Consider the following 13,301-nt stretch of genomic DNA (forward strand, 5'->3'; position numbering starts at 1 on the left):
TGGCAGCTTAACCCCAGCCAGGGGCTCTGCCCCTTGGACCCCGCTAGGGGCTGCCGCCCCTAGAACCCCGCTGCCAGGGGCGCTGCCCCCGGACCCCCGTTCGTTGTGGGTCATATATAGATAGAAATACAAAACGAGTAGTAGTAGTTAATTGATATGTGTAAATATTATACAGTTAGCCGAGCCCAGTTAAAGAAAGGAATTACGATCAACGGCGAGCGTAACAGGATCCAGGTGAGTTTCTAGCCCCATTCCTTGTTATGTTTTCGGTGCTGTGTGCATACTTGATGTGTTGTTAATACATTTATCCTAAGTGATAAGTGTATGCCATATGTGATATATGTGATATGTATGAATGATTGCTTGATGGTACGTGAACGATCTTCGGATATTGCACGTACTGTCAGGTTGTAACGTTATAAATATGGTAAGTATGATATGTATGAACGATTGCTTGATGGTACGTGAACGATCTTCGGATATTGCACGTACTGTCAGGTTGTAACGTTATAAATATGGCAAGTATGATATGTATGTTTATGTGTATGAACGTAATAAAGTTAATAAAGGAAGGAAATGACGTTTGTATGGTTGTATGGTTACGAAAAGGGTACCGAGCCCTAATAATACTCGAGGTATGATGTATGGTTGTATGGTAACGAAGAGGGAATCGAACCCTACTAATATTCGAAAACAAGGGACCAGACCCTAATAATATCTGTGATGTTAGGGACCAGACCCTAATAATATCTGTGATGTTAGGGACCAGACCCTAATAATATCTGTGATGTTAGGGACCAGACCCTTATAATATCTGTGATGTTAGGGACCAGACCCTTATAATATCTGTGATGTTAGGGACCAGACCCTTATAATATCTGTGATGTTAGGGACCAGACCCTTATAATATCTGTGAGTTTATAGGGCGAAAGGCTCTTTAAAACGTATGATTATGAATGTAAAGAAAGTATGTAAGTAAGAAAGAAAGTATGTAAGTAAGAATGAAGGCATGAGTACTTATGTGTGTATGAAAGAAAGTTATGAGGTTAAGTACGTATGTATGTAATAAGGTATTGTATGGTATTGTATGATTAACTAGAACTCACTCAGCGTAGCTGACTTTTAGTATGCACGCAGGTGAGTAGGTTGAGACAGCTGACTTGAGTGGAGGACACATGGCAGAAGACTAAAGCCTGGCATCTGAAGATCTGATATGTTTTATAAGTTATGTTTTGATTTTGAAAGACAAGAGGAATGTTTTAAGACATGATTATGAATCGATATGTAATGTTTTATGAAAGTTTTATATTCCGCGTAAAGTTTTTAATTAACTCTGATATTTAGAACTGTGTTTATGAGTAAATCCAACACGAAAGTAGGGTTACCGGTAACGGGGCCTTACCATCGACCCGACAATCATTACATCGTAATCCGTACCATAAACCCGGTGTTTTCCTCGAAGTTCGTGCCACTCGAAAGTAACCCGACATTCTGTCTCGAAGTACGTGCACGACCCGGCGACCGAACATTGCCTCGATTTGCGTGCCAAGGAAGGTGGATCAAGAACGCCTCGAGAAACGTACAGATAGAGTAGAAGTGCTGCTCGTATAAACTTAGGAAATCTAACTCCGAATACCAGTGCGAGGTAAGGGGTTCTGCCTAAGTTATTATTATATTATTATAAATGGCTTAGACTGTAGTCGAGGGTATAGCCCAAACCTTGATTACGATTAAGAATAATATAACTTTACTTAAGCAAAGGTTATAATCAAAATAATATTTCTTTATGACTAAGAAATATGATACTTGAGATTATTGTTATGAAATTAATGTTTCTTCTTGAAGAAGAAACTCAGTATAGACGTTTCTTCTTGAAGAAGAAACGTAGCATATAAATGGTAAATAAAGAAAAGGACTAAAGGTCCAAATGTTTTCATCAAGGTTAAAACTATATGAAATAGACTAAAGGTCTAAAGCTAGATCGTTGATCTAGATATTTATACAAAAATGTTATTCTCGTACTATAGGTCCGAGGTAACAAAACAAGAAGAAGGAAACAGAAAACAGGAATCAGTAACAGAAACTGATTATAAACAGACAAGGTGAATACGCCCCAAACCTTTATATATTGAGTCAGAATGTTTGCATAGGATTTACGAATCCTTAAAAACTTTGTGTACAATAATAAGAAACGGACACTCTGATTAAGAGTATACATGTGTCTGGATCCAAACATACATGGTGACTCGACATTTCTCCGAGGCCATGCATATCATCTACATGCCTCTGAAGGTCTACGGGACTGTTCAGAGAAATGATATTGTGTATATAATTAATTGTACAAGGTACTTAGGGTAATTTGATCCCAATTTAGTTGGGTGCCTAATGAGTAGTCACAAAGGTAATATTGTTGGTTTCACAAAGGTATTATAAAGAGATTTTAGATTTAGCGTTATTCACCATCTTTGTGCTGACGTATTTTCCCACCCATGTTACAGGGAAACAAGAAAGGTTAGAACATACAAGCAAGAAGGAATAGAAGATTGGAGTTATAGTCATTAGATGCTATCTGGTGGCTCAAATATTTTATTTGAAAATATTATAAAAAGAGTTATGTTTTCCAAAGAAATGTATTTGAAATATCAAACGGATAATTAAACCCGAGATTTTAATAAGTTTTCAATATAATAATATTTTACTAAAGACTTCCGCTAAAACAAACCCGCAACTCTGATTTATTTACAAAACAGGTACCAACTTGTGGTCACACGCCAGGCCCTAAAGTGGGGTGTGACATCTGGGGAAAGCCAAATACGCTTTGAGAAGAGATAGGAGGCATCACAGGTCCATGAGTGATGTCCATCTAAGCTTTATGCCGAACTGAACCTTAATCATATCACTGATGCAACGAAAATCATGCTAAGTATGTTATACCTGCTATCAACCTGTCTCTTTATGTCATAATAACGCTGAACATGAATCTTTGTGAAAGCATCTTGAACAATATGATTCCATGTTCGGATCTTCTCATAAAAGGCGGCGTTTTTATCAAAACTGGAATTTAATCCCTAATTTTGCTAAATTACTAGAAGACCGGGTGATTAAATTAGTTTTATTTGTTGTTTTTAGTTTTATTTTATTTTATTTTATTTTTACTTCTTGATTACTCTTGTCGAAACAAATGTGTTAAGAAATTTTTTGGGAGTTTTCAGCTCATGAAATCTGATATTAGTTATTGTGTTATAGTTGGTTTAGCTGGTATGATCTCATTTCAAGTCTTTTCAAGAAAATTAAAAAAAAAACAAAAAAACATAAAAATTTCAAAAATATGTCTCTTATTTTGTTTTATTTAAATTGTTTTCAAAAATATTTTGGTTGATCTTTCTGTCAAAGATTCAAATTGGATGATGCTATCAGAAAAGGGGAGATGGTAGAATATTGGATGCAGATGCTGAAGTTGCTGATCATGTTCAAGGGGATATGGTAGAGTATTGGATGCAGATGCTGAAGTTGCTGATCACTGAAGTTGCTGATTATGTTCTAGTAAAGATTCTGAACATCATGAAAGAATCAGTCTAAGGGCAAGATTGTTGGGTCATAAATTGGTTAGACTGACGCATATCAAAAGGCCTCGACATGATCAAAACTAAAGTAATGCAAACGAAGACGAGTTGAAGAATTACATTGGTGCAATACCGAAATCGCTATGGATTTCGGTTAGGCTACTCTGAAGTGAAATAAACAAGAACGAAGCTACAAACCAAGGGGGAGATTGTTGGGTCCATATTTGGTGGTTTGTACTTAGTTATGTGTTTATTGGGTTTAGTGTTGGGCTATGTATGTAAACCGAGATCACTAAGGGATCTCGGTGGGCTTTGGGCTTTACTTTGGGCCTGATTGTTAGCTTCCCTATATATAGAGAATACATGTATAGGGTTCAGGGTTGCTAGTTGTTCACGAGAGCAGAGAGTGAGCAAAACAAAAAGGTTGTTCATTCTCATTATTATCAAGTATTGTAAGTGCTTAAGCACCCGACGTATTCAATATATATACGTGTATTTTGAAGCAATTCCGTGTTAGTTCTCTTGTTATTTCTCGAGTTCTTGAATCACCGAGCATTGGTATTCCGCACCAATACTCGTTTGGTTGATATCATATTGTAGTGATCCAGATTCGGGACTTACACGTGCAACGGATAATAACAAAGAATGTTGAAACAATAAACATCAATCGCTAAGTGTCATTTGTTATATATCACACGTCGCTAGTGTTAACCACAAATGATATGTCGAGTCCAATTGTCATAGCCCGTAGGCTCACTATCATGAATGCAATATTTAAGAAAATTGATACTTCATTATGTTTGTATTTATTTTTAGGGGCATTCAAGCAATTTTTTAAATCTACATATCGTTTTTCTGTTTTGAGGTGAATGACATGCATTGATGTGATTGGATGCAAATCAATAGGAAATAGGATTTGAGAGTTGCGGGTTAGGGGAATCACACATCGCCGGTGGGTTTATGTGGAGGGAGACGTTGGAATTCGGAGGAGAGGTAGGAGGTGAGAATTAGGGTTTGCCGTTGTATTGAAGTGACCGGGAAACTCACCGGAGAGTTAAGCTTGCTAAAAGTAGTAGGTTAGAGAAGATAGATGATGTGGGTTTAACTCTATAATTATTAATATAACTTTCTTTTTTTTAATTAAATAAGGGTATGAGTAATTTGCTAGGAAAATGGGATATGTGTAATTTATTTTTTTGATTAGGGAAATATGTAATTTATGGTGTTTACTATTTAGTAAGGGAAAAGATGTAAAAATCACTTATTTTTGTTACAACACGTTACATAATTTATTTACATGTAACCAGCGAAAGTTACAGTTTTGACCCTCATTTTTACCTCTCTTGTAGAAGTGTGTACTATAAGTAGGGTGTAAACAAGACGTGCCCGAGCTCTGCTCATTTTGACTTAGAAGAGTTCGGGTTTAAGCTCTTTTTCTAAAGCTCATGCTCGGCTTGTGAGTTGATTTTCTAAGCTCAGCTCATTTATTATATATCAATTAATTCACATACATTTTTAATTGTTTTTATACATTCCGAGAAAAACATTATATGAGCCTAAGCTCCGCTTGAACTGCTTTGAACGAGCCAAAGTTCGCCTACAGCTAGATAGTGCATTGTAAAATTAATTCACAAAATTCCAAAAGAAGTAAAAACTTGAAAAAACAAAGAAAAGGGGGGAAGCAACTCAAATTAAGCACAAGTATTGTTAAGGCTCGACGAGCCTAAACGAGTTTTTCATACAATGCTTAAACTCGTGCTCATAACTAAATGAGCAATTTGAGGCTCGGACTCGGGGTCAAGCTGGAAAAAGCTCGGCTCGTTTCGAGCTTTTTATCCATCCGAGCCCGAATAACTCATGAGCGCCTCGACTCGTTTGCACCACTAATTACAAAGGTCATATAATTTAAGAAATTAAAATTTTTCGGTTATGTTCCCCTCTTTTACAGTTTTACCCCTTTTAAGATATTACGTGGTAAGCTTAGATAAAAGAGAAAAAAAATAGAAAAATATATAAAATACGCAATTATTAAATCTCTACTCTTAAACTTTAGTAGTTATGAACGTTTAACCCCTAATATTTTTCGGTTATGATGTCACTTCCTTTTTTATCTAGTTCAAGTCAATTAGGTCGCTATTGATTTTATAAATAAGCCCATGAATTGTACCAATGATTCTAGATAATATTCTTTCTTATAGAAAAAGCAATCACATAGAAGAAAATATGGAAAAGGAAAAAAGAAAAAGAAGAATAATAAAGCAATGACATACACATATATATGAATATATTATATATATGAATAAAAGTCCTAAAATTATATTATTCCAAAGGAAGCATGTTTACTTTTCTTTTACAAGTCTCTATCCTTGATCACTCACCAGCTGGGATAAAGAAGATTTTTATAAAAATAAAACACCATAATAAGAAAGAACCAAAAAAGTTGATAAAAACAAGGATAACATTGGTTATATTAAATTGTGTAAACATGTATTATTTAAAGTTAATTGTGGGTATTATTTTTATGTTCGACTGCTTGGATTTTGTCATTTGTTATTTTCTTGGTTTGGTTTCTCTGACTGATTTTGTTGTTTTATGTAAGACCTCGTTGAAAACATGTATCCTTAATCACCACTAATTGATTTTAAGAAGATTATTACAAGCCTAATCGGTCATATATATATAATATGTAACTGGTATATAAATATAAACTATAAAGATAACTAAGGGGCTGTTTGTTTACATCTAAATACCATTCAGATGTAAACATCTGATTCATTCAGACTGTTTGGTTCCAAACAGAAAAACATCTGAATTGTTAAAATTAGGTCTGAATCATTCAGACTTATTGTTTTTGCTGAATGGGACAGATGCTCATTCAGATATGACTCATTCAGATCTGAATGAATCAAACAACCCCTAAATGTTAAAAGTACTAGCTAGATAAATCTATGCATACATTTTTCTCAACACATCAGTGTAACACATGATCGAGTAGATAGATTTTAACGTATGTCGTATGTACATGTGGCAACTAACAAAGGATATCTGGTAAATGGCTAAAATCCGTAAAGTGCGATAGGAAGGACTTCTAACCATGGGACCAAGGATATGAAGAGGGACCAGAGGGCCGGTCTAGTTGTTGAGTTCGTAGTATGATCGATATCAGGACACCATGGCAAATTCTAGTGCGACGACTTGGCAAATCATAAACTCTACGTGCTATTTTATATAAAACATCATAGAAAACACATGTATCATTTATCCTTATTTATAACCTATATGGAGACAATTACTAGAAAACCAACTAATTAATATCTAATAAATGAAAACCGATCATAAATATGAACATACTATATAATTTATATAATTTTCTTTCCATAGCAAATTCATGTTATAACATTACAAATGCTTTGGGTGCTAAAGATATTAGTAATGTTTTACCATCATTTTGTTTAGGAAAAAGGTTTAATTTGAGCCTAGGTAATTTAGTGTTTGGAACATTTCGATGAAATATATGTATATGTATATGTATATGTATATGTATATGTATATGTATATGTATATGTATATGTATATGTATATGATTTGCTAGCGAGATCAATGAGAAGAATAAAATTATTGATGGTGGTTTTAAAGATAATAATTGGTGGACCTCAAAATGTTGGAAAATCATAAGTAAAGGAGTGATTGAAGTTCCTTTGTTTTAAAAAACCAGGTGATGTACTTGTGAACCCCCTTTTCTCTTAGCTTTCAAATATTCCACCTAAGAAATTTCTAAATTGCCCTACAAAGCTCATCTTATTAACAAAAAATTAAAAAAAAAGAGTTGTGCAACAACTTAGGAGAGTACTCTACATAGGAGTTGAACTATTTTTAAAAACCAACCTAAGATTAATCAGATATTGATACTTAAAGTAGTGAGTTAACTTGGTATGGAACTTGAAACGAGGAAATGAATATACATAGGTGGTAGTCTGGTAGACAAACTTTGCAATGGTGTACACGTGTGAGTTTTTCTTGGCCGGATATTAGTTTCCTTAACAATAAAGAATAAGCAGAACCCTATAGGGAACAAGCTGTGATCTTATGGTGACGTGTTGATTATGCACTTTGCGTTGGGTTATTGTTGACATGCAACAACATGGTTGCCACCGATGAAAAGTTACAAAGTGCCATGAATTGAATTGAAAGAAAGTTTTTCATCGTCCACTTAAACCCGTATCAATGCAATCTAATTATGCTTATTACATTATTAAACAAGCATTTCGATCGGCTATCTTTTGTGTGAACATAAAATGAACAAGATGGTTGTTTTTACATACCTATTGTCGATCTTCTCCCCTTTGATCCTTAATTCATTTAACAAACTGAAGACGATTCCAATATATTAAGAGTTAATACTGGCACGCCATACGTGTTTGATGCCAATATGACTGTAACTTAAAATTTCATTTTATATTAAAAGTTAATAATCAATACTTGATTCTTTTTTGAACGACAATTTTTATTAAAAAGACAAAACTAGCAAGCCGTTAAAAGGCACAACAAAACACCCACTTAAAAGTTCAATGTATGATAATACAATATAAGCTTTTAATACATGCGATAATTGGTATCCGTGAATTATAAATTTATAATGTAAAAACCTAGTTTTAGTTAAAGTAGTATTTTTTTATTTTTTTAAAGTCAATTTTATGTAATAAAAACTTCGAGACTTGAATCGGATCTTTGGATGTTTAAGAAATTTTGATTCTGTCACTGGACCACCAACCCGAAAACGTTAAAAGTGTTGGTTATCTAATCAATTATTATTGTGATAAGAGGGCCCCATGAAATTAGAAAGAGATCTATGGTAATTCAAAAGCGATTAAAAGGGGAGACGAGAAGAATATGGAATCAAGAAAAGTGGAACAAAAGGAACTATCACCATCTTTATTAATTATTATCATCATTCATTATATTCTTATATTTCCATCATAATCACGTAATGACGTATGGCACATGTCACTAAGGACATACTTAAACTAAATCAAACTAAGACGATGTTGAAAATTGTGAGAATCGTATAATACACTTGTATATATCAGGTTTTGATTCTGATACGCAATATATTTATGTAACTATCACACCTTTTCTCCTTCCCTTACCTTGATTATTCGTAATACACTACTATGTAAGTGTTTTGTGTGATTCTCGCATAATTCAACATTTTTTAGATTTTAAATTTAAAACTGACGTAATGAAGGTAGATGAAGAAGTTTTGAGCAGGTTAAATGTATGAAAACTACTAAGGCTACCCGTAATGGGCGAAGAGTTGAGGCGACTTGGGCGATAGGGGCTACAACACCCCCCCCCCTCGGGCAAAATGTGGGCCGATAGGGGGGGGGGGGGGGCGAGAACCTTTTGTCGCCTGGTTTGTTTATGAAAATAATAATTAAATATTATTATTATATATGTTTGTGTGTATTGTGTAGTGTGTGTGTGTGTATATATATATATATATTAGCTTACAACACCATTACACCCAAAAAACAAAATTTTATCCTTTTGTTGACTGGGCGTCACGTGTCGTAATTCGCCTAATTTGTAGCCCCTGCACTACACATAGCCTAACTGTATTCTATGAAGTGTCACGAAAGCTTCATATGTCGGTCTAGTATAAGTAATAATTGATAAAACGAAAAACAAGACCGTCACAAATGCTGAATAATAAGAATCTAACAAGTAAGGTGGACATCTTTTCAATGAACCCCACATGTTTGATGTATGAGACAAAAATACATCATGTGAAATATATTCCTTTTTTAACTTAGACGTAACCTTGTATGCTTTAATAACATGTTTGGGGTCTCATTGTGTCATGGCTTGGGCTTTTGTTGGTGATGTCGATTACATTGGGCGAGACGAGGACGTGCTTGGAAGCTTTGAAAGTGCTAAGTCATAAGAAAGACCTGATCTGGTTGATTATGTATGTCACTTGGTGGGTTATACGTAATTTGGAAATGAGTTGGTGTTTAAGAAGAAGCGCCACAACAAACAGATGATCTTTGATGATATTCTACATTTTTCTTTCTTTTGGTATAGTAGTAAGAATCGGAAATGCAAAATTTATATAATTAAGTGGCTTATTACCCATTGTTGTACATGTAACTTTCTTCTTATTCTAGCATATTGCTAGGTTTACTTCTTTATATTCATAATATATATACCCTTCAAAAAAAATAATAATAACGTGTTTAATAGTTATCTCAATATAAATAATAAGAATATGATAATAAACTAATTTAAAATCTGAAAATAGTAGAAAATAAGAGAATAGTATTCAAACGCTATGTCAATGATCGTTGGCTCAGTCAACAAATGTTGGGTGAGTTAAGTGTGAGGCGAAGGTAGTGTATCAAGGTTCGAACCATTCATTTGGTAATAATTTTGTAGGAACCTCCTAAGATTTCGATTCAATTCCAACAAGTGTATGCTTCAAATAGGGAAATATTACAGGATCCAAACTCATATAAGGTGGGTTGTATGCGGGCAGTAAGCCTTTCGGAATCATCTAACAACCAGCTGCAATAAAGACGTTCATCAAAAGTATTCAAACGCTGTTAATCTTTTAATAATTAAGTAACTAATATTTTGTAACAAGAACTATTTAAATAGTTTTCTTTTGTTTTTAAACGACTAACAAAGCCCGGTCATCCGGGTACACCCATTAGCAGAAAGGCCATCCACATTTCTGATCACAGACAACACTTGTGATCTGACCCACCACCAATTTATTTAAAGGATTGACGAACTAAAAAGTTAAATTACAAAAATTATAATCCCAAAGTTGTAAGTCAATAAGCATTATGACAAAATGGGTCAATATGTTGTGGAACTGAAGGCCCAGATATATTAATTGGGCCAGTAATTCAAAGTCCAATTTTTATGCTTAAACTCTCCACTATATCATTGGGCCAGCCAAGAGCCCAAGACAGATGCAATCGCGACGGTAAATAACACTTTAGATTTGCGACGGTTTTGGGATGAAATAGCGATATTCCGGACGAAATATTAAGTATTTAGGAACCTCATTGCATCTTAGTCAGTATGTTGCCTAGTAACGTCTCCAGCGTTTTTGAAGACGCATAAGCCCCTTAACGTTGGTTACACTGTGCTGGGGTGTTAAGGGGTAGGCGTTTTTGAAGGCATGGTAACTCGGTAACAAGCGTTTGGGTCCACTCACCACTAATAAATGAAACTTTTTTTTATTGTTTATATTTCACTCATAATAACTAGCTAATTAATTACCCACAATACTCAAGTTAATAGGGTGGGCTAGTTAAAAATAAATTCCTGTGTGATAGTGAAGTGACGATTAGCCAACAACACGTATCCTTAGAGGTGAAAAACTAACGTAGCATGGAGATAGAATTGGATGTCAAGCACGTTGATTCTAAGAATACCCGTGAAGAACTTCCCAAAACTCCAAGAAAAGACGTAGATCGTAAATAAGATAAATAATTGAACTCGTTGATTCACACGAATACCAGGATCAATTCTTCCAACTATCGTTGATTCACAAAGAATACCGATAATTAGGTCCTTCACACACTAACACACACTGTGATAGAGAGGAAATGATTTTTTTATATATTCCAAACCTTATTTTTTTACATGACAAAATCTTAAGTATTTAAAAGAAACTATAAACCATTGGGCTTCTAATAATTAAACCAAAAGACAAAATATTAATTATAAACTCTTGTAATTCCATAACCTATGTCTTCATTATTTGGTAAATGTTTGATCTCCCCACATCATTCTCTCCACCTTTGAAAAAACTCGCCCTCGAGTTTTTGTCTTTGAACCGTAGCCACCTGGGTCAAAGGGACCATCTATCCGATTCATGTTAAATACTATCACCACACCTTCACCTTTAAGAGTTACGTGTATGATCCCGTCACAAATAATTACCACTTCATGTAATTCTTCTATATTCATGTAATCATCATTCACTTTAGGGCCCACCATATCAAGCTCAAACATAAAATGTTTTTCTTTAACTTTCGAATGTGGGAAATAGTTGATAATTACGGTAGGCAATTTCTTAAAATTTGCATCTTCATTTAACTCATTAATATGAAGTTTCAAAATAGTGGGAGATACCATGTATATGAAAGACAAATTCGAATCACCATTAACCACAATATCACCACCATTTTCTACCGTACCATCCCTTAAAATTTCATCAAAAATACCTGAATAAATTGGAGACCACTCATGCTTTCTTTTTAAACTTTCAAGAACATCACCGGTTGCCCAAACATACCATTCCTCGTCCTCGTATTCATCAAACACGGGCCAGGAATCATAGATATTGTCCCCCTCACAAGCCATATTGAGCCAGGAATTCGGCTTTGATACCACCTGACGCAGCGGTAAAACGAGAATGAAGATCGATCACGTTGATTCAATCGAATACCGTGATGAACTTCCAAACCCTAAAAATCCCACCCAAAGGTCAGGAAAAATGAAGAGGAAAATTAATTATTATAAAATTCAAGTCTAACTTTTTGAATTACATTACAAGCATATAAAAAGACTTTCAAATACGAAATGGGCCTAAAATGGGCCATGGGTCAAACACAAACCCAAAAACAAAAAAATAAAAAAGTGCTGAAAAATATAAAAAGGCCCAAAACTTTATTTAGGAGGCGTTTTTGGGCTTCGGAGCTTCGATTTGACTGGTAATATGCTTGAAACGGAGCTTCGTGGGCCAAGTTATGCCCGTTTTCGTGGGCCACCTTTGGAGACACGATCATGGGCCTCCAAATATAACATGACATGTTCGTCAATACTTAGGCCTTCATCAAAAACCTTAACCTATGGGCTGCCAGTTCGTGTCTTAACGTCTTTAACATGTTAGAGATGACGCGCATAACACAATTATCAATTATCAAACATGAAAATAACTCGTTTAACAATTGACTTTGGTGGTTTGAGCATGACAGTTATACGTTTTATGTACCAAGAAGGAGAAATGATGTACTCTAACGTTTTAATTTTAACTATATATAAAAAAGTATAAAATTGCATAGCGCATTTTTTGCTAAACAGCTATTATCGTGTCTAAACAGGTGCCCATTACGACGGCCGGTGTTCCAAAGAGACTATAGAACTACATAAACAACAATTTACTTGGAAAATATCTTCCTAACACCACTTTGTAGAGTAGTGTCTTTAACTAAACGGGACTCGTTTTCTCTCTTGAACTATAATAGATCAACACTGCTTGTTTATAATAAGACTTAACCCTCACCGCTTGTAAGAGACACTTGATACCATTTACAAGCCCTTTAGTAAATTTACCTATTTAATCCCATTGATGAAGTTCTATATTTGATAAGATAAATAATATAATCATATAATCATGAAAATCTATATTCAATGACAAGTGACCTGTACTTTACACATGTCATGTTACACATAATTATACAACAAAAATATGAATAATTAATGGATAAGTGATTAAGTGCAATCTATGCTTTATGAGGATTAAACATCTAGAATTGTTTAGTTTAATTGATCCCTAGAAGTCAGAATTGAAAAGTTTATTTAGTATCCACAGTAGGTCTATCATTTCATCATGAAACAAATCCTGATCATACTTTATGATTATTTTAACTATGTTTTGTTATTATGTCTCATTATAGTGTTCTACTTTTTCTATTCATATTTGCCTAAAAAAGATTTTTA

The sequence above is a fragment of the Bidens hawaiensis genome, unplaced genomic scaffold (assembly GCF_021521415.1).
Source record: "Bidens hawaiensis isolate Kalapana, Puna unplaced genomic scaffold, B.hawaiensis_p1.1 tig00008858_1, whole genome shotgun sequence".
Lineage (NCBI taxonomy): Eukaryota > Viridiplantae > Streptophyta > Magnoliopsida > Asterales > Asteraceae > Bidens > Bidens hawaiensis.